A 20,562-nucleotide genomic window follows, 5' to 3' on the forward strand; every position below is an offset into this window, starting at 1 on the left:
CCTGGGTGGCTCAGTGGGTTTAGCCGCTGCCTTCGGCTCAGGTCATGGTCTCAGGGTCCTGGGATCGAGTCCCGCATCGGGCTCTCTGCTCAACAGAGAGCCTGCTTCCCTCTCTCTCTCTGCCTGCCTCTCCCTCCACTTGTGATTTCTCTCTGTCAAATAAATAAATAAAATCTTTAAAAAAAAAAAAATCACATTTGAGGCAACATGATACCAAAAACTCTTTTACATTTGTTTTGAATTACCCATTTATATCTTCATTTTTATTATGTTGGTAAGTGGTTCAGGGTAGAAATTTAAAAAATATTGTAGTTTGGGGCATCTGGGTGGCTCAGTGCGTTAAGCCTCTGCCTTTGGCTCAGGTCATGATCTCAGGGTCCTGGGATCGAGCCCCACATCAGGCTCTCTGCTCAGCGGGGAGCCTGCTTCACCTCTCTCTCTCTGCCTGCTTCTCTGCCTTTTTATGATCTCTCTCTATTAGATAAATAAATAAAATCTTTAAAAAAATTATATAAAAAAAAGAAATATTGTAGTTGTTACTTAGTTGCTTTTAGGGACAACTCCCAGTGTTTCTGAATACATTAAAGTGATTTGGGATATGTTTCCCCACACATGAAGTAAAAGAAGCAAATTAATTAGATGAAAGGGTTGAAATGATAGGTAGGAAGATGGAAGGCCTTAAATGATACACATCTTCGAGTACCCTTTCTCTTTTCTTGAGTATGAAGTGAACTTATTAACTTGAACAGAATATGGAAGAAGGGATGGAATTAAACTGTACCTTCTTTGAGGGCACATAAAACACCCTTGGATGTTTTCTTTCTTTCTCTTTCTTAGTTTACTTACCCTAGGGGAAATCAGACCCCCTGTGATGAGGCATCCAAGTTAAGAAGCCCATGTGGCAAGAAAACAAGTCCTGACAAAAACACATGGATAGACATGGACTCAGATCACTGCCCACCTCTGCAACTGAATTTCCAGACCACAACCCCAGACAGCAACTTGTCAGTAAGGTAAATATATGAAAGCACTCCAGCAAAGGCACTTAGCTAACTGTACCTGATTCTTAACCCTATATCACACAAACTGTGAAAAACAAAGATTTTCTGGAAATTTGTTATATAGTAATAGGTAACCAATATAGATTTTGGTACCAATAGGTATCAGCAACAAACACCTAAAATATGGAAGTGGATTTGGGATGCAACAATAAACTTTTAGAAAAGAGTTTTCAAAAATCAAGATGCCTAGAATACACCATGGATGAAGCAAAGAACTTTTAGAAAAGTGTTTGCAAAAAAGTAAAGATGACTAGAACACAGCATGGAATTTTAGACTTGAGGAAGTTGCTGATGAGTGCTTAAAGGACAGTGACACCTATCCTACTGAAATGGCAGACGTGAGTATTCTTGTTACGCAGTGACATAACATTTAAATGGAGTACAGCAAATGTGCCTAATGAACTGTATCTATCTAATATTTTAACCAGGGCCTTGAAGATGTCACCTGTTTCTTGCTTCATATAGTAAAATGTGAGAGAAGAGACAAATTGAAGAAAAAACCTATTAAATAAAATTTCAAGAATTTTGAAAATCCTCTGCCCCTTCAAAGGTACTTGATACTAAAATAAAGAAATAACTTCCAACAAATGACTTCCAAGCAAAATTCACATCCAGGATTCTGCAATAAAAACATGGTCTAAATATGAGGTCAAAGACAATAACCCTTAGAGATTTTAAATGTAAACATCATAGATCCATTCAGTTAAATAGTAGGGCTTCCAAGAAAAAGAAGCACATTTTCCCTCAGTAGAAGGTCAAGGTGAAAAGCAGTTTATCTTGAAAAATCTGCAGGTGAGTCTTTTGTCTAACTCATAGGCTCCAAGAAGATTCCCAGAAGATCCACACACTTCCTAAATGAGTCACATATGCAGAAACATCACCAGCATTTACTTAGGGAAGACAGAAACATTATAGAATCAAGAAAGTTCTTTGGATCCTCTTAGTCATAGTGGCAGGAAGCAGGCTGAAATTGCTATTTAGCAGCACACACAAACAAGAAGCATGGGAAGGGAAGGATAATAATCAGAGGGTAAGGGGCCCCTGGGTAGCTCCGTGGGTTAAGGCTCTGCCTTCAGCTCAGGTCTTGGTCTCAGGGTTCTGGGATCTGGCCCTGCGTCCAACTCTCTGCTCAGCAGGGAGCCTGCTTCCCCCTCTCTCTCTGCCTGCTGCTCTGTCTACTTGCAATTTCTCTTTCTTTGTCAAGTAAATAAATAAAATCTTTAAAATAATAATAATAATAATCAGAGGGCAGAAGATTCCAAAGGGTGACACAAAAGCAACGGGCGATGATTCCAGGAACTTGTAACCTAATCAGGAAACTTCTAAAATTTGCCTAACTATATAGCAAAAGCAATTAAGGGGCAGCAACTCCTTTATTCTTCCAATTGTTCCCATTTTTTAATAAGAATGTCTATAGCGGTTATCCTCTATCCCATCATTACTTCTGAGTGTGTATGAGAAGTGTTAATTTCATAGGTAGAGATCAAGCAGAACAGTATTTAAGAAGTCCTTAAGGAACCAGGGAGCCTCCTTCATATCTGGACCTAATAGGCAACATAAGACTCTAGACTTTAAGCAGATGCTTTTTGAAAACCTTTGAAAGGTATGAATGTATTTTGCATAAAGGAAGGGTTTCATCCATTGCTTGAATCCTGGGTGACAGAGGCTAGACAGTGGTAGCTATTCTCAAAAATAGCCCTCAATTCTCCTACCTCTGATATTCACCGCCTTAGTAATGATACCCCCTTTATTTTTATTCAGATATTGAACATTAATTAATATGCTGTCATTTTAGTAATAGAGGATACTGGACAATGTTGGAAAGATTTAAGAAGATAGGAAAAAGAAGGAAAAGAAAGAAAATAAATGAGAAGTTTATCCATCATTTCACCATAGGAAGATGTTTTACACATTGCCTGCCATTCAGTTAGGTGTCATTTTTCTTTCTTTCTTTCTTTCTTTTTTTTTTTTTTTACTTTTTTTTAATCTTTATTTTTATTTATTTGACAGAGAGAAACACAGTGAAAGAGGGAACACAGGCAGGGGGAGTGGGTGAGGGAGAAGCAGGCTCCCCGCTGAGCAGGGAGCCCGATGTGGGATTCCATCCCAGGACTCTGGGATCCTGACCTGAGCCAAAGGCAGACCACTTAACCACTGAGCCACTCAGGTGCCCCTATCATTTTCTTTTTTTAAAATGGTCATAAAACATTCACAAAATGGTAGTAAACATCTCCTATTTCACCAAATTTCAGGCAATTTTATGTAATTTTAAGTAATTCCATAGATACAATAATAGTGCATAATGACTTACTTTCTACAGTTAAAATTTTATTTATATATAGATATGAGATGTGAACTCAAAACAGCATTATTTGGTCTAATGCTGTTAATATATTGACATTTTTTGATTCAAATCAATCCCTTATCACTAAGTACATAAGAATGTGTGAAATTATTCAATTAGTAAATTATTGTTTGAACATAATTATGAAATGCCATGACTGATATTTTTCAAATATATTGTAAATGCTCTTTACGAAGTAATTACCTACTAGTCCACACCTTCTATTGATGATCCCGCCACTCTTCACACTATTTGACACATATTCCTTTTAAATTTGTCTTCAAATTGCTTGTTGAAATGCCTTCAATTTTCACATGCTTTCCCAGTGAGAAAATAGATTTAATTTCTGGAAATGTGCCTAAAGCATTATGGGAAAAGGCTGGCTTATCAAACTAAGTAATATAATTTTATTAATATTATTTGTCTTTAAATACAGATAATTTTAATATGTCTTGAAAACTTCTATGAGATAAATTCAAAATGAGAAAAAATGAGGTTTCAACAAGAAAAGCTTCATTAAAACATGGCTTATTCTTTCAAAGTTAACAGTGGAAAGTTCAATATTCCTTTGAGTCTGTAAGCTTGGTATGCTTATAAAAATAATCCGTCACATTATAATCACATCTAATACATTTCACTAATTGTGTCTTTATGGCTTAATAGAGTTATTTTTTTCCCCCAAAAGCATTCAACTTAGACAACATTAATGAGATCAGACTTAATTTGCAATAGACTCAGTGAAATGAAAAATTAGGTTAGCTTGATTTAACACAATTGGTCAAAAGGCCAAAGTAAATTCTTCTTTTAAAAGATGAATTCAGTGTCTCTATCCTGTTCTTTTTACACTTGATACACTTGTAGTTTGTTCCAACAATTAAGTATTTAGTGATTACAGCTTTGTATGCATCTCTGATGACATTAACTAGCTATGACCTTGGGCAAGTTGTCTTATCTCTCTGACTTAGTTTCTTATTCTGTGCAATAGAAATAATATTTACTTTGTGTTACTTTTGAAAGCATTAAAATAAGTGACTCTATCATAAAGTTTAGTGGAGTGCTTCCCACATAAGCATCTTAATCATATTTAGACATCATCATAATCATTTTTTTAATTAATTATTTTCTTAATTATCCTGCCCCCTCTCAACTTTTCTCTCATCTTCTTAGGCCTAATGTTTTATAATACCATATTCCAATGTCCATGTCCATTTCCCATTGTTGACCTAGTCTTACTTTAGATATGTTTATGAATTCAATTTATGCACAGTCATATTTCACAGACTAAAAACCCAGTTTGTCTTTTTCAGGGTTTTTTTTTTGTTTGTTTGTTTTGATTTTTTAGTATCTAAAGCTGATTTATTGAATAAGCTAGAGTAGTAAGCTAGCAGAAGTCAACTTTATTTTTTGTTGTTCTCACTCTCAAGTTGTTCTTCAAATCATCTTTCCCTAACTCAAAAGCTCAGGCTTATCTCTTAGTTTTACATCTTACCTTCATTTACTAACAAGCCATATGGTTCTCCAACACTAAAGAGCACCATCAGGCATAATATAAAGCCTCAATTTTTTTCTTCAGTTTAAGCTTTTTCTCCACACTGACATAATTTCACCAGAACTTAGTTTTATGCCTGCAGTGAAAACAGGGCAGGGCCTGAAAAGATTATTGTATTTATCGGACTTTCACTTTTATTCTATCTCCTCATGTACTTTTAGTCTCTAGATTCTAGAATGGTAACAGGAAGGAGAGGAAAGGAGAGGCGAGGAGGCTGGTTAAAATCTGATCTCGGAGTCTTCTAGGTGTTCTGCTTCATGGGATTGCTCTGTAATTTTTTTAAAGGCCTTTTTGAGAACCTTCCAGGGCATTTCTTTCTGATACAAGTGGTTTGATTTCTTACTGATCACTTTTCCTAAACACTCCCCAATAGTGTTTTTTCTTTTTTTTTTTTTTAAAGCTGTGTGTTTTTGTTTTTTGTTTTTTTTTTAAGATTTTATTTATTTATTTGACAGAGAGAGAGAGGAAGATCACAAGCAGGCAGAGAGGCAGGCAGAGAGAAAGGGGGGGCAGGCCCCCTGCTGAGCAGAGAGCCCGATGTGGGGCTTGATCCCAGGCCCCCGAGATCATGACCTGAGCCGAAGGCAGAGGCTTAACCTACTGAGCCACCCAGGCACCCTAGGGTTTTTGATACAAGGTTGACTCACACTGGCACTGGATTCACTTGGGTTGGGATATTTTCAAGATAAATCAAATTTAGCTACCCTCCATAAGGTCCACACCTGAATCTTGAGAAGACCTGACAAAATCTGGAAGGTGGAGTTGCTCTCTCTGCATTCTCTTATCCTTCAGTAAGGACATACTAAGTTCCTTAAGTACAGAATGATCCAAGAAGGGCTCTGGTACTAACCAATTCTGCATACCACAGTCTGATGGGTGTAGGTCATGGTTTCCAATGGCTTCTCTTTAAATCACTCCCTTTTTTGGTTGGAGGCAAGGCGGAAGAAAGCATGCATTCACATCCCCACTAAAAAGGAAGGAATAAAAGTACTTAGCATTCAACCAACCTCTGCCAAATAAATGTCCACCATGTAAACTCTTTTGATCAGTATTCATATTTCCTTTTATATTCTCTTAAATTGGATGATAAACTTATGACCATTGCTTAACCTTGTAACATTGCTTTTTCTAATCTTAAGTATCTCAACCAAAATTCCGAAACAACAGAAACATATCACTTAATATCCTGCTACCTCATTGTGCCATGCATTATATGTTCAATTCATAATTTCAACCTGAGCACTAATTCTTATTCCCATTATTTCTAAGCACTTAGGAGAGAATACTTTATTATCTACTCCCTGATACTGAGAGTAGGTAACAGTTTTTAGTCACCATTTAGTCACTAAGTAGCTGAATTATCTGAGGCAAGTTAATAAGATGGAGAAGTACTAAAGTTTAAAAATTTAAACCTGGTCAAATTTATATGGAGCTGGACTTGGTGAATTTTCTTTCTTGTCCCATTTATAAATTCTGTGACTTTCGAGTACTTAATCTCTCTAAACATTAGTTTCATTTTCTGTACATAGATTATATTAAAACCACATAAATTTTGATAATTATCTCAGAACATACACATTAATCCTTTTAGTTCAGTGTGGGCATAATATAAGCACTTAACATGCCATGAACACTCATATTTTCTCGGAATACCCTCCTCTCTCTACTGTCCCTCATCTCTCTTTTGTGAATGCCCTACAGGAAGTCAGTTTTTCCAGCTCCCTCTTGGAGCATAGTCACAGAAAAGGCATGTCTTGTGAACATGGGCAACACATCTCTTCTCTGGAACTTTTGATGGGAGGTGGAAGAGCCAACGGAAAGTCACCGCAGAGACAGATGCTGTGTGGGCCACCACCGGGGCACTTGTGTTTTGTTTTTGTTGTTGAACATCAGGTAGTTCTCCTGGCACCTGGTCTCCAGCCTCTTGTCCTTCCTCTGAACCTCTGATTGTCTCTATTTCTTAAAATCATTTTCTGAGGCATGAAATCAAGAGCACTGGTACAGTCCATCATTTTCATTGTTTTTCTTATTATATCTTTCCTCAAGTTTCTTATGAAAAAAAGGAATGAATTAGCAGAGCATTCAAAATATAATACTTTATGCCGGGAAACTGTCCCTTTAACTGTGGCGTCACAGCTTCTTCCCTGTCTCTTTGCAGCTCCTTGGTCTTTCTTTCTTATTTATTTTTTATTTATTTATGAAGGGATGGGGGTGAAGAGGGGAAGAGAGAGAGAGAGAGAACGAACCTTAAGCATGTTCCATGTTTAAAGCAGGGCTCAAAACGTCATGACCCTGAGATCATGACCTGACCTGAAATCAAGAGTCAGACGCTTAAATGACTGAGCCACCCAAGCTCCCTGCCTTTGGTCTTTCCAATGAAGAGTTCCTTGATTTTCAGGTTCTGTTCCTTCTCTTCTCTGCGACATACGCTTCTTTGGTACTGACTTCCAACAATTTTCTATTCTTCCAGGATGCTTTTTAAATATCTGCATTTCTATACTGAGTTCCATACCTGTATTTATCTGTCCAGTAATTACAGAATGTCTACTTTTAGATTTTAGCAAATTCTTAAAAATAAATATTTCTCAATTTGATTGTACCTCTTTCTTCCACAGCTATTTCCTTCGCAATGCATTCTCTATCTTGTCACGCAGCCCTGTGTTCTATCAGTGAGCCACACAGGAAAGCTGACATACATTTTCTTCAAATTTCCACAGCCAATTATTTGTAAATCTTAGTGATACAACTTGACAAGATTTTTTATTTCATCTTTCCCTTTGCAATAATACTCTCGCCTTAATTTGCAGCTCGTTATTTTCTTCCTGAGTTGTTGGGTTTGATTCCTTACCAATTTTCATGCCTCCATTGTCTACTTATTCAAAATACATGAATTATACAGTCTGCCATCAGGATAAAGCTTCTAAGCAGAAACTTAAACTTTGCTATTTTTTTTTCTGTTTTCCTCAAATACCTTCAATGGCTTCAGGCTGCATATGTAAGAGCTCACTTATAACAGCCATGTCATAAATGTTTTGAGTAAAATTTGTAACTGGAAGGATGATTTTTTACTGTTATGTAATCACAAGTACACATAGAATTCCTTTCTACCATCACAGTTTGAAAGTCTTATCTTTCTTTTTGGTTGTTTCTCCTTCCTTCTTCTTGCCATTTCACAATTTCTATAGTAAATTCCACATCTTGTTTATTTATTTATTTATTTATTTAGGGTTTTTTTTGGAGCAAGACGGAAAGGTAGAGGAGAAGGAAAGAGAGAGAGAATCCTAAGCAGGCTCCATGCCCAGGGCAGAGCCTAACACCTGGCTTGATCTCAGAACCTTGAGATAAATGACTTGAGCCTAAAATCAAGAGTCCAACACCTAACCAACTGAGCCACCCAGTGCACCCCCATACGTTCTACTTTGAAATGATACTTCCAGCTCCCAAGTTCCATCCTAAGTTAGTAGAGTATCTTAAACATCATTTCTTAGATTCATTTTGGTGGGGCAAAAGCAAAATGCAATTGTAGATGGATAGAGCAGACATTAGACTTGTCACAGTCTTCAGAAGTGCAATCACATTATTTCCTTGCTAATGTCATCCTAGAAGACATGCATATTTCAGATAACAACGTTTCTGTATCTCTAATCAAATATTCTTTCCACCGGAGGTAAGCAGTACCCTAAAAAGGAATGAAGGTAAAAATCCCATAGTTACAGATATAGAATAATATTACCTCTCCTGTCTTGATGTTTAATTCTGACCCTGACATGTTTTCTAATTTATTTTTCTACCATAATATCTTCTAGCAGAGACTGCAAATTGCCTGACTATATCTCCTTTATTTAGAGGTCTTCTTTAGAGATTTTTATTTAAGGCTACAATTTTCCAGTCTATGAGATTCACGCGAGTCTCTCTTACATTTCTTATATTTACATATTCAGTGTGACTAAGATCTGGACTATGAGATGGAAATAGAGGTGTGGATAGGACTTCAGAAAATTATAAGAAGTGCCACATGAGTCCTTTTTCCTGTAAAACAAGAAACTTTCCTAATTTTCCTAGCCTGCAAAGTAGTCGTGATGATAAAGCTCAAGTAACTTCCTTGGAGCAAGAGATATTTTTATATTTTGAAGCTAATTTATAAAAACAACAGACCATAGAGATAAGCCCTGAGTCCTTGTAGAAACCACTATATGAACCTATGACTGTTATCTTCAGAATATTTTTTATGTGATAGAGAAATTGATTTGAAATTTTTACCCCAACAGTGTTCTATGCACTTGATCCCAGTCCTCAATATTATGTCGTCTCATTTCTCCATTTACTTTCTAACCTTCTTACATATGCCCACAGGCACACACATACCTGAAAACGTCCAGCAACCTGAAACTAGTTCATATATAAAGCCAGCTGGGTACATCTCATTCCGCCTCTGTATTTAGTGACATCATATCGGTAGCTTGAAATCAGCCACTGTAGGCATTTATACCAGAGAACTTAACAAACATGATACATCAGGTCTTTCATTCATATTTTTAAAAATCCTAGACCACAATTTTTAAACCCAGCAAATTGCTTTACTGCTATGCACACTACACATACACACACACACACACACACACACACACACACACACACACCAGGCCCAAGCTACAGTAGACAGTCTATCATTCCGGACATGCAGACTATACCTGCCCAGTTCTTTAATCCTCATTCTATTCATCTACCCTCAGAAGACTGTATATCTGTCGTCTGTCCACGTCACCAGGTCAATCTCTGCTTAGTATATATCAACTTATTTTAAAGACCCTGTACCAGAATAGTCACTTTATAAGCTGTTTCCACACTTAATCATTTAACTCAGCATTAAATTCAACTTCCTTGTTCCCCTATTGAAATTTCTTTGTGCCACTACATTACTCATTAGAGTTTTCTTTTCACTATTATCCTTCCGTCCCCCCATCAGTAAGATGAGATCTCCTGGAGATCTCCTGGGGAGAGAAAGTATATCATTGCTTTTTACTCAGAGTGCCTAGCAAAATTCATTGCACTCAGTTGAAACTGAACAAAAGATTGCTGAGCTTAATTGCCTTTATTACTAGTTTTGAAGCATGTGTAGATGAAGGATATTTTATTTTTCTAACAACTTTCTAATATAGTGCTGGTTTTATAAGAAAGAAAGCGCATGTTTCTTTTGTTGTTATTATTTCATTATTATGTTATTTAAATGCTTCAAATGAGTCAATATTATATAGCATAAACTCCTAATAAAAAACACCAATCAACCACAATGATCTCTGAAATAAGTTTCTCTAACTTTTGAAGTCATCACTTGCCTCATGCTCTGATTCATTTTTATTCCATTTCAGACCCATCACTTAAGTTTACACATGCATTGGGTAATGATAAAATATAAAGTGATGCTCTTCTGAAAATTATTCTTTAGTACTAGGTTGCAAAGTGTATTTACTAATCAATCCTTTAACAATGTAAAAAGAAATTTAGTAAAATATTAAATAACGTTGTAGATTTCAAATTAATTTTGCATTATATTTTGAGTAAATTATTTTTGTTCCCTTTTTTTTTCTCCTTCAAGCCTTTGTTTCCAGGTAGAAAATATCTAATCTAGTAAGTAAGACAAAGTAATATGGTATTTATGAAGCTAAATGACAGGTAATATAATTTGAATATATATAATATGCAGTATTTGTATTTATTTATATAATACATATATAAATAAAACCAAAGGACTAAGAATATTGAAATTAGATAATATATCATTTGCATCATTGTCTTACTATACTTGAAATTTCCCAACAGTTATCATGCATTGCTTTTATGAATACAAGCTTTGTTTTAAGATTTCATTTATTTATTTATCTATTCACTTATTTATTTAGAGAAAGCATGTGCATACTATTCACTTATTTATTTAGAGAAAGCATGTGCATAAATTGGGAGAGAAAAACTCTCAAGCAGACTCCACACTGAGCACTGAGCCCAACTTAGGACTCAATCCTATGACTCTGAGGTCATGACCTGAGCAAAGAGTCAGAAGCTTAACTGAGCCACCCAGGTGCCCTTGAATAGAGACCTTTCAATATATGCCACTCAAAAATGTTTGTTAGCATGTGAAAACGTTTTAATAAATAGATAAAAAGAAAATATGAGATCAATCCACAAACTACAATTAACTAGTTTTGTGAGTAAAGTTGCCCGAGATTCACTTTCCTTTTATGAATCATAGTAAGATTGTTTGACATGGTCATTGAGCAGCAAATGAGATAGTGCATAGCCAATGGCTGGGATATGAAACAGTGTTAAAAATATATATTTTTAAATATGTGTTACATTTTTCCTGGGTGCTAAGAATAAAGTGATGAATAAAAAAGACAATGGTTGGAGATGGTCTTCTGTGATGGTTGTGCAGTTTAGTAAAGAAAGACAAGCCAAATTTGTAAGTAGAATTATCTACACTATTTTCACCCTTTCACTTTCTTTTCTCTCACTGACCTCATGAGAACCCCATCATTCTGCTCTAATCACCTTTACCATTTTTCTTTTGGAACCAAAATTGATGTAACATTTAACATTATCGACTATTTCGCACTTTAAATATTCTCTTTCCATCCTTTCTGTTATATTAGGATTAAAAAGAAAAGCAAAATCAATATGTTATGTATAATGAAAGAGATGTTAAATAAAACCCCAAAAATAATTTCTGTAAATATTAGGTAACATTATATATTTAAGTTACTTTTATATAAATGCATTTTTGAGTAAATTGTTTTTCTTGTTTTGTTTTTTTCCTACTTCAAGTCATTTTCTTCCAGGTAGAGAGAGGAAGAGAGATTTATAAGGATATTCTGGATACCCAGAATAATGTTTAACCAGATGTCTGAGTTCTCTGTGGCCCAGTCAAGTTGACCATAAAAGTTAAACAGACTATCATTTAATATTCTCTGTCTCTGGCCAATTCTTAATAGATTCCTCTTTCTATAAGAATTTTTTTTTCCCCCAGGGTTGTTTTGTTTTGTTTAATTTTTATTTATTTGACAGACAGAGATGACAAGTAGGCAGAGAGGCAAGCAGGAGGAACCAGGCTCCCCACAGAGCAGAGAGCCCAATGTGGGGCTGGATCCCAGGACCCTGGGATCATGACCCAAGCTGAAGGCAGAGGCTTTAACCCACTGAGCCACCCAGGCGCCCCACTTCCCCAGGGTTTTATACTGATCCTTTTCTGGGTGAACTCATACACACACAAAACAAAAGCGATTTGATCAGTTATGTCAGAATATAATGAATGCTTCTCACTCAGCATCAATTTTTGTAAATTTCTGAATGAATAAAAACACCAAGCACAGATGAACCATCGTGTAATCGAAGAAATCTGATAACACAGATACAGCTTCCCAAATTGCCTTTTTCTCCCATATAGGAACATGCTTAGTTTCAGATTTAAAAGATAAGTTACTTTCTAAGAAGATATGAAAAAAGGATGATTATGCAAAGGAGCCATTTCAGGAACCATATTTCCATAAATCTACAAATTCCACTTTTTTTTTTTTTTACAACAAGCGCCCTATGGAAGGAATATGCTGCAAAAAATATTTTATAAGTAGAATTCTTCATTGTCTTTCTGATGGTAAATAAGATGAATATCTTTTCTAGAAAGGCTGATCTGTAGCACGCTCACAAGATTATACTGAGGTCATTTCTCTTTCCAGAGGGCCCAGATAGATAAGAAATAAGTTAAAATCCTGCGCCTGACCTTAAAATAGGAGGATTATCCTAGATTGTCTGGGCAAATCCAAGGTAATTGCATGAGTCCTTAAAAGCAGAGAATCAGAGAGAGAGCCATGGCAGGAGGGTTGTTGTCCAAAGGGTGGGAGAGATTCGGCTCATCATTGCTGGAGAGCTGCCTAAGGAAAGCATGAGAAGGAAAGCAGACAGCCTCCAGGAGCAAAGACTGAGCTCTGGCTGACAGGAACTGAGGAGATGGGGACATCATTCACACAGCTACTAGGTCCAGAACTGGGCCACAACCTGAACGAATCTGAATGCTGAGTCTTTTCAACATCTTAGGATAAGCGCCTGGCGGACACCCTGATCGTGGCCTTGTGAAATGTTGATCAGAAAAACTGTGGAGCCCACCGAGCCTTCTGACCTACAGAAATGTGAGATAATACATACCTGTTATTTTAAGTCACTAAATTCATGGTAATTTACCATGACAGAAATAAAAAAATGACTGCAATGTTTAAAATTAAACTTACTTTCTTACTGCTCCTTTTACCCATTTTTCCACTCCTTTCTACTTTTCCAATCTCAGATGGAAAAAAAAAATGCTCATTTTAATTTGGTTCATTAGGCTTTTTAATCAGTTCTGAAATCCCACCAGCAACCAACCTGAAACTTTTTTTTTTTTTTTTTCCCCATTGTAGTGGGGGAATCTCTTGCTTTATTTTTTGGCCTCTCCCTTTTTACTTTGAGATAAACCGTCTCTCCAACCCTCCCCTCTTTTAATCACTGCTGCAAGGGGAATCCCTGTTCCTTACACGCAGATTGTCCTGCCAACCGGGAAATCCCTCTTCAGGGCCAAGAGAAGTAGGAGGGCACAACGGACTATTACTGCAAGGGCAGTTTTGAACCCCAAACGCGGTGGCGGAGAGGTGGCGCTGATAGTGGCTTTACCTTTCCTGCTTCTTTTCCGCTCTGCCAGGCGCTGGCACCTCCGTGCGTGGGAAGCGAGGAGCCAGCGCCGCTTTCATCGGGTGCCCTGAGCCTGCTCACTGGGGCCTCCTCGGTCCCTCCCCTGGAGACCAGACAGGGGACATGAGGGCAGGGTGGGTATGAGGACCTCAGGACTGAGGAGGTTTTGAAAGTGGGAGACAATGCAGCACCTCAGCTGGTAAATGGGAGAGTTTTGTTCCCAGGGCCTACTTCCATCATCCTCCTACCCAACGGAGGCGCGCCCAAGCTCACCAACGTGCAGACTTGGGGGCTGCTGGGGGGTGGGGGGGTGGGGTGAAGGGCTTAAGAACACATTTCACCAAATACAGAAACATCCCCAAACCTGCCCGTTGTTGAATGCACCTGTTAGGATAAATACTGAGCTCCTCTCAATCTCACCACCTGCGGGAGTTATCTTCCAGCCCCTGTGGAAAGGCAATGGCTGGTGGCAGCCCACAAGCAAATGGCCCACAGCCGGTAGACAGCTTGGTCCTCCCCTCGCCAGCGCCTGCAGAGCGGCTGGACCCACCTCCGCTGCCTTCCCTGCCTTTTTTCCTGCTGAAACATTTCTTAAATTCATCCACTTACCTCCTTTCTTTCATCCACTGTCTGTCTATTCACCATCTTCCCTCTTAATATTAAAACAGATTCTATCTTTATTCACTACTTGCTATCTGACAAGTTCTTCTCTGCTCTGCAGAGTAGAAATTGTAAAATATAATCATACATCTACATATAGAACCCTCTGATACTCTCCTTTGAATTGAAGGATAAAAATCACTTTTTAGCATAGCTTATAAGGTCCTACACTCACAGTTTTGTAAGAAGTATCACCAGAAACCCATGAAAATTACCTCACTCCCACACTCCAAAGAGAAAATAAGAATCAAAACCACATCCAAGGGGTGAAGAGAGGAGTAAGTGTTTAGAAGCGAAGATTTAAGGAATGTATTAAATTCTTGTATTTTTCCCACCAAAACAAGAAAAAACAAAAACAAACAAACAAAAAAAACAGTTAATATATTTCTGGAAAGCTACCAAGTGACTGAAGCTTTCGCTCTTGTTATAATGGGAAAGGAATCACACCAATGAACATGTGTCTAATGTCAACCAATTCACCAATTCATGGGAGTAATCACACCTCCACAATTAATATCAATGTGCTTTACCTCTGAAAAACTACTGATCCTTCAAGTTATATCTTGCAAACCTACATAAGACACGTTTGCTCTGCTCAGAAAGCTCATGCCTTTATAGTCTAGCTCTCTAAAACCCCAGTAAGAAATGATTTGTGCGTGTATGTCTATGTTTAGTTTTAGATATGAACTGGTGGTCTCTTCTTTTGACAGAATCCAATGATCTGGGCATCTGTCAATGACTTGGCTGTTAGTAGCAAGGTTGAAAGATCAAGGACAACAATTTGGGAGTCATATGAATGGATATAGGAGAGAACATAAGATGCAACAATGTGTCTTACGTTAATACTTGTCAGAAGCTATCCACCCTTAAAGAGGCTTTAACAATCAAAAAGACAAATATAGAATCCTTTAAACATAAACATTTGGTTCTCATGGCAGACATAAAGGATGTGTATGTACCTACCAATATGAATTCTCTCTCATAAAGACTAATTCAGCTATTGCCACTGGGGATAGACCAACCCTGCATGAATAGAAACCAACGCAGTTCCTTTAATACAGTATAATTCCAGAGAGTGAAAGATAGATGTCATCAGACCTCTTCCCTGGTGAAAGGGACAGCAACTTGACAGCAATTTTTAAAATGAGTCTGTTTTCACTAACTGTACTGCCTCTCAAAACATTAACAACCTGAACTTAAAAAAAAATGTTTTATCTATTTCTGTGATATTTTACATAATTTTGCCTCTAAATAATTAAGTATTGTAATGTCAAAGGAAGTGTTATAATGGAAACATCATCTCTGAATGCACTTGTATTACTACACATGATATCTTCAGAAACATCCATTCTAATAGTATGCTTAAATGGCATTCAAACAGCTTAGCTAAGGCAATAATTTACAGAAAAATCTCTGCAGGGGTCCTGTCTCTCCTCCAGGATGCTAAACCGACAGGCAATATGCAGTGCAGTCACTCTAGTATCTATTAAAAGCTGTTTCAAGAGCCAAAAAATGCTAACACTCTTAATGATGAAATTGAAAAAATAAATGTGCTTATTATCACAGCAACTTTAGAGTCCATAAGATTTGATCTTGTCTTCCACAAAGTACACTATTAGGTGTTTGATGAACTTGTGTCTGTGATTAACACCTGATCCCTCAGTGTTCCTTAGGCAACTGAACAACCAGAAGGGGGAGTAAAAAGAGGGTGAGAGGGATACTTTACTGATTTTACTTCAGATACCATAATAATCTAGAATTCCTTTTACAGAGTAGGGGCAGTCTGAAACCAATGGAATTAATTGTGGCTTTTTTTTTTTAATGCTTCTATGCTCATAAGTAATATAAAATGTGAAATTACACCAACTTCATTCTCAAAAAGCAACGATGTCCTTAGAACTCTCAGAGATTAGGCTTTAGGTTATACCAAAAGGGAGCCATCCAGACAAGTAATGATGCCTAAGTGTGAGGAAAATATGTAACAAATGACAAAGGAGGGAGGTGAATGTGATTTAGATCCTCTGCATAAGCTCTAGCAACAAAAACAATGACTTGTTTCAGGAATCTTCTTGCATTAAGTCTTTGAAGATATGGGAGCTACCATTTTTAATGTTACTGGGATGTACTTTAAATTTAAAGAAAGGACAGAATATATCTGAGTAGTGCAAGCATGGGTCATATCCAGTCCAACGTGATTCTCTCAGTTTTACCTGTTTGTTTTTGTTTTTGTTTTGTTTTGTTTTCCATCCATCTGCAACATCAAATTTTGCAGGGATCATAATCAGCTTCATTGTTGGTACAATATCACACTATCCTTTCACAGGACCATGAAATCTAGAAATGCAAGGGAGTTAATTATTCATGGGGAGAATTTTTGACCAACTGGAAAAAAAAATGATTAAGTGCTTTCATTTTTGTGCCGAAGATGATGGTCCTTGAAAATATTTACGATATCTTCTCAAATAGTATTATGAGATAAGAGAGGCAACTACTCAACACAACATTTTTGCACTGTTTCCCACTCTTTCCTTGATAGGTTCTTCTGAATTCCTATTAATTTTGAATTATATTCCCAATAGAGTGGTTTAGAAGCCAGGATGTTGTTTTGTTTTTTTGTTTTTTTTTAGGAAGTTTTTTTTGTTTTGTTTTTTGTCTTGTTGTTTTTTTGTTTGTTTTTAAAGATTTTATTTATTTATTTGACAGAGAGAGATCACAAGTAGGCAGAGAGGCAGGCAGAGACAGTTCTGCCAAGCAGAGAGCCCGATGCAGAACTCGATCCCAGGACCCTGAGATCATGACCTGAGCCAAAGGCAGAGGCTTAACCCACTGAGCCACCCAGGTACCCCTGTTTTTAAGTTTTGGATTCTTTCTTCTCTGTCAATGTAATTCTAGACCCTTATGATAATTGGAGTCTGCCTGTAAAATGTCTCCTTTTAGTTTTGCCTTGGTCATTTGGAATTCAAAAACATAAAATAAAAATAAAAACTAATTAGTTAAAATAAAATATAACAAAATAATATTACTATAGTCACTCAGAATGTAAGGTATGGAATGAGTCAAGGGTAAGAGATAAATATAAGTAGAAACAGCTTTTACAGTGTTTTGAAAGTTAAACTGAAAGTATTATCTCATAAGTGGCTTGAGACTCATTGATAATTTTTAAGTTTGGAAGTCACATTTGGAAAGCTGTTATTACAGAAATTAAACACTCATTTAGGAAGGAATGATGCAGAAAAGATTTGTGTACGGTTGCCAGAGTGAGGCTATTTCAGTAATACAGGTGTGAGTTGATGAGTTTCCAGAACTAAGGAGGTGGGAGTTAGCAACTAAATAAAATAAGACATTTAAAGACATTAAGAGGAAGGGATTGACAAGATTTGATTGCCTATTAGGAATAAGTGGTGAGAAAAGGAAATATATTAAAAATAACTCAGTATCAAACTATACACATATATTTGTTTTCTGGAAAGGATCCTTTTCTATGTCATATAGCAAATGACCAGATAGAAGTGACTATAATGTGATAAACAAAATGGAGATTTAGAGTTGATAAAATTATTCAAGAACAGATAGCAATTGAGAATGTATTTTAAGACAGGCATTAAATATTAGGTGAGGCCTACAGTGAATAATGAATAACAGTGAATAAAACAGACAAAAAAAAAATACCTGTTTTAATGGAGATTTATTTTAGTGTGTGGGGGGAGGTTCAGTGGGGAGAGGTGGACAAATAGGGTTAACTAATTCATTTTCATAGCATTTTAGAAGATTATAAGTGCAGTGGAAAAAAACAGATCCTGCTGAAAAGGATTGTTAAGTATTAGAATATGTAAAATTGTGAATAGGGGGATTAAAGTAAGTCTTAACTGATAAGGGACATTGGAGTCAAGCCTAGAAGTGAGCAAGGGGGTTGACGGTTAACAAGGACTCCAAGTAGATTGAACAGCTCATGGGAAGACCATGTCACAGAGGTTTCTGAAAGGATACTGAAGCCCAGGGCAGACCAAAGAAACTCCCAGGGGCAATATTTAGATAACTTGAGCATCTACTTGGATTTTTTTTGATATGTGTCTATTAGTTTTTGAAAATATTCTTGATTTCTGATACACAAAATTATTGGAGGCTTAGTTAGTGTGTGTGTGTGTGTATATATATATATATATATATATATATATATATATATATATATATTATCCAAACTCAAAATCAGTTTTTTATTAAAGAAGCTTGCAGACAGTTTGTGAAAAATTGATTGGGGTCTGAACCTGCTCACTATTAGAGTGGTATCATTGTTTCTAGGCGTTGCTGGTGGCCTGTGTTTTCTACTCATTTGTCTTTTTATCTGTGAATTTAAAATGACTATTTTTAATTCTAACTCTTCCACCACCAAAACTGAGTCTTCTTCTCTATTTTGGTTGGTGTCTATAGCTCCTTTTCCCCATAGAGTATCTGAGCTCCCACCTATATCTAGGTATTTTATTTCCTTTTGCAATGTATACAAAATAGAATTAGAATTGCTATACCAATATCACCACTAATAGCATACCTTCCAAGTTCAAGATTCCTTTTATTGTCGAACATTAGCTGTTCAGTCTACTTGGAGTCCTTGTTAACCTTTCCCATAGAGGAAATACATTCAGAGTGTGGTATTCAAAGTTACTGGAAATAATTAATTCTTGGTGTGTACATAGATGTATATATTCTCAGCATATTATTATTAATTTGATATTGTATTTTTCTGCTTGTATTTAATTTTAGTTTTCCCTCTTATTTGATGTACTTTAGATTTAATTGCATTGTTTAACTTTGGGAATAATTAACAGAATTCAAATATCAAAGTCTCATTCTGTTCTCAATCCCTACTATCCCATTGCTGTTCTTATGGATAAGTGATTTAATTTAATTAGCTTTGTGCTTATGATGTGCATTTATTTTCTTTTTTCAAAAATGAGGTCACAAATACATATTCATGTCTTATTTTTTATTTCCTTACAACAAATAATTGTATTTTATGTACATAAAAATATAGCCTATATAGTATATTTGTATTGCTTTATAATATATATTATATTATTATACTATATATTTTATAATATATTATATATATTACATAGTATATAGATCACTATATAATTACATAGTACATATATTTATCTATGTAATTGCACATTGCTTTTACAAAAATTTTTTTTTAAGATTTCATTTATTTGACAGACATAGATCATAAGTAGGCAGAGAGGCAGGCAAAGAGAGAGGGAGGGAAGCAGGGTCCCCGCTGAGCAGAGAGCCTGATGTGGGGCTGGATCCCAGGACCCCGGGATCGTGACCTGAGCCTAAGGCAGAGGCTTTAACCCACTGAGACACCCAGGCACCCCTGCACATTTCTTTTTTGATATAAAGGTAACAATTTGTCCTAAAAATATACATAGCTTTTCATAGGTTAATCATACAACATAAATCAACAAAGTGATTTAAATTATGTTTACATATTTATGAGTTTGGGTCTTTTTCTATTATATTCTTTGCAATTATATGTTCTAGTTTGCATTTATTTTTTCATAAGTAATATTTTACTAATTTTTTCCATACAATTGTTTTATGTAGCTCAGTCTATTGATCATTTTATTGTATGTTTATTTATTTTTGTATTTATCTTTTAAAAATTTTTCTCCCCCATCCAGATTCAAAGGAAATCTACACAGAGTTTCTTCTATTGCTTGTATAATTTCATTTTTTTAACACTTAGGTAGCATTCATTTGATGTTTATTCTAGAATAACATATTTTATGTAGTCGAGTACAATAAGCTTTCTTTTTCAAAATGAGGATCCAGATTTGCCAATACTGTTTCATAAAAAGTTTACCTTTTCTGCGACTATTTGAGATGCCACCTTAATTACATACAAAAGATTTCCCCTGTTTACTTGGGAATATATAGGGATTGTCTACTGTTTCTCAGGTTTGTAGTCATTAGAATTGTTTATGATATGTTTTCTAATCTGAAAAATCTAAGATAATTTTATTTACTCTGGTTTCAGATTTTTCTATTATTTCATATTAATCTTTTCATGTGAGCTTTATAATCAACTGGTATATATATATACCAGTTGATTATATATAGGGAAGCATGCTATATTTATTATAATTCCAAGGAACTGACTTGCATTTTATGACTATTACTCTGGCAGCTGTTTTTAGGTAGATTGATGGTGAAGATGGGGAGAAATGATGGAAACA

The sequence above is a fragment of the Mustela nigripes genome, chromosome 12, assembly GCF_022355385.1.
Source record: "Mustela nigripes isolate SB6536 chromosome 12, MUSNIG.SB6536, whole genome shotgun sequence".
Classification (NCBI taxonomy): Eukaryota; Metazoa; Chordata; class Mammalia; order Carnivora; family Mustelidae; genus Mustela; species Mustela nigripes.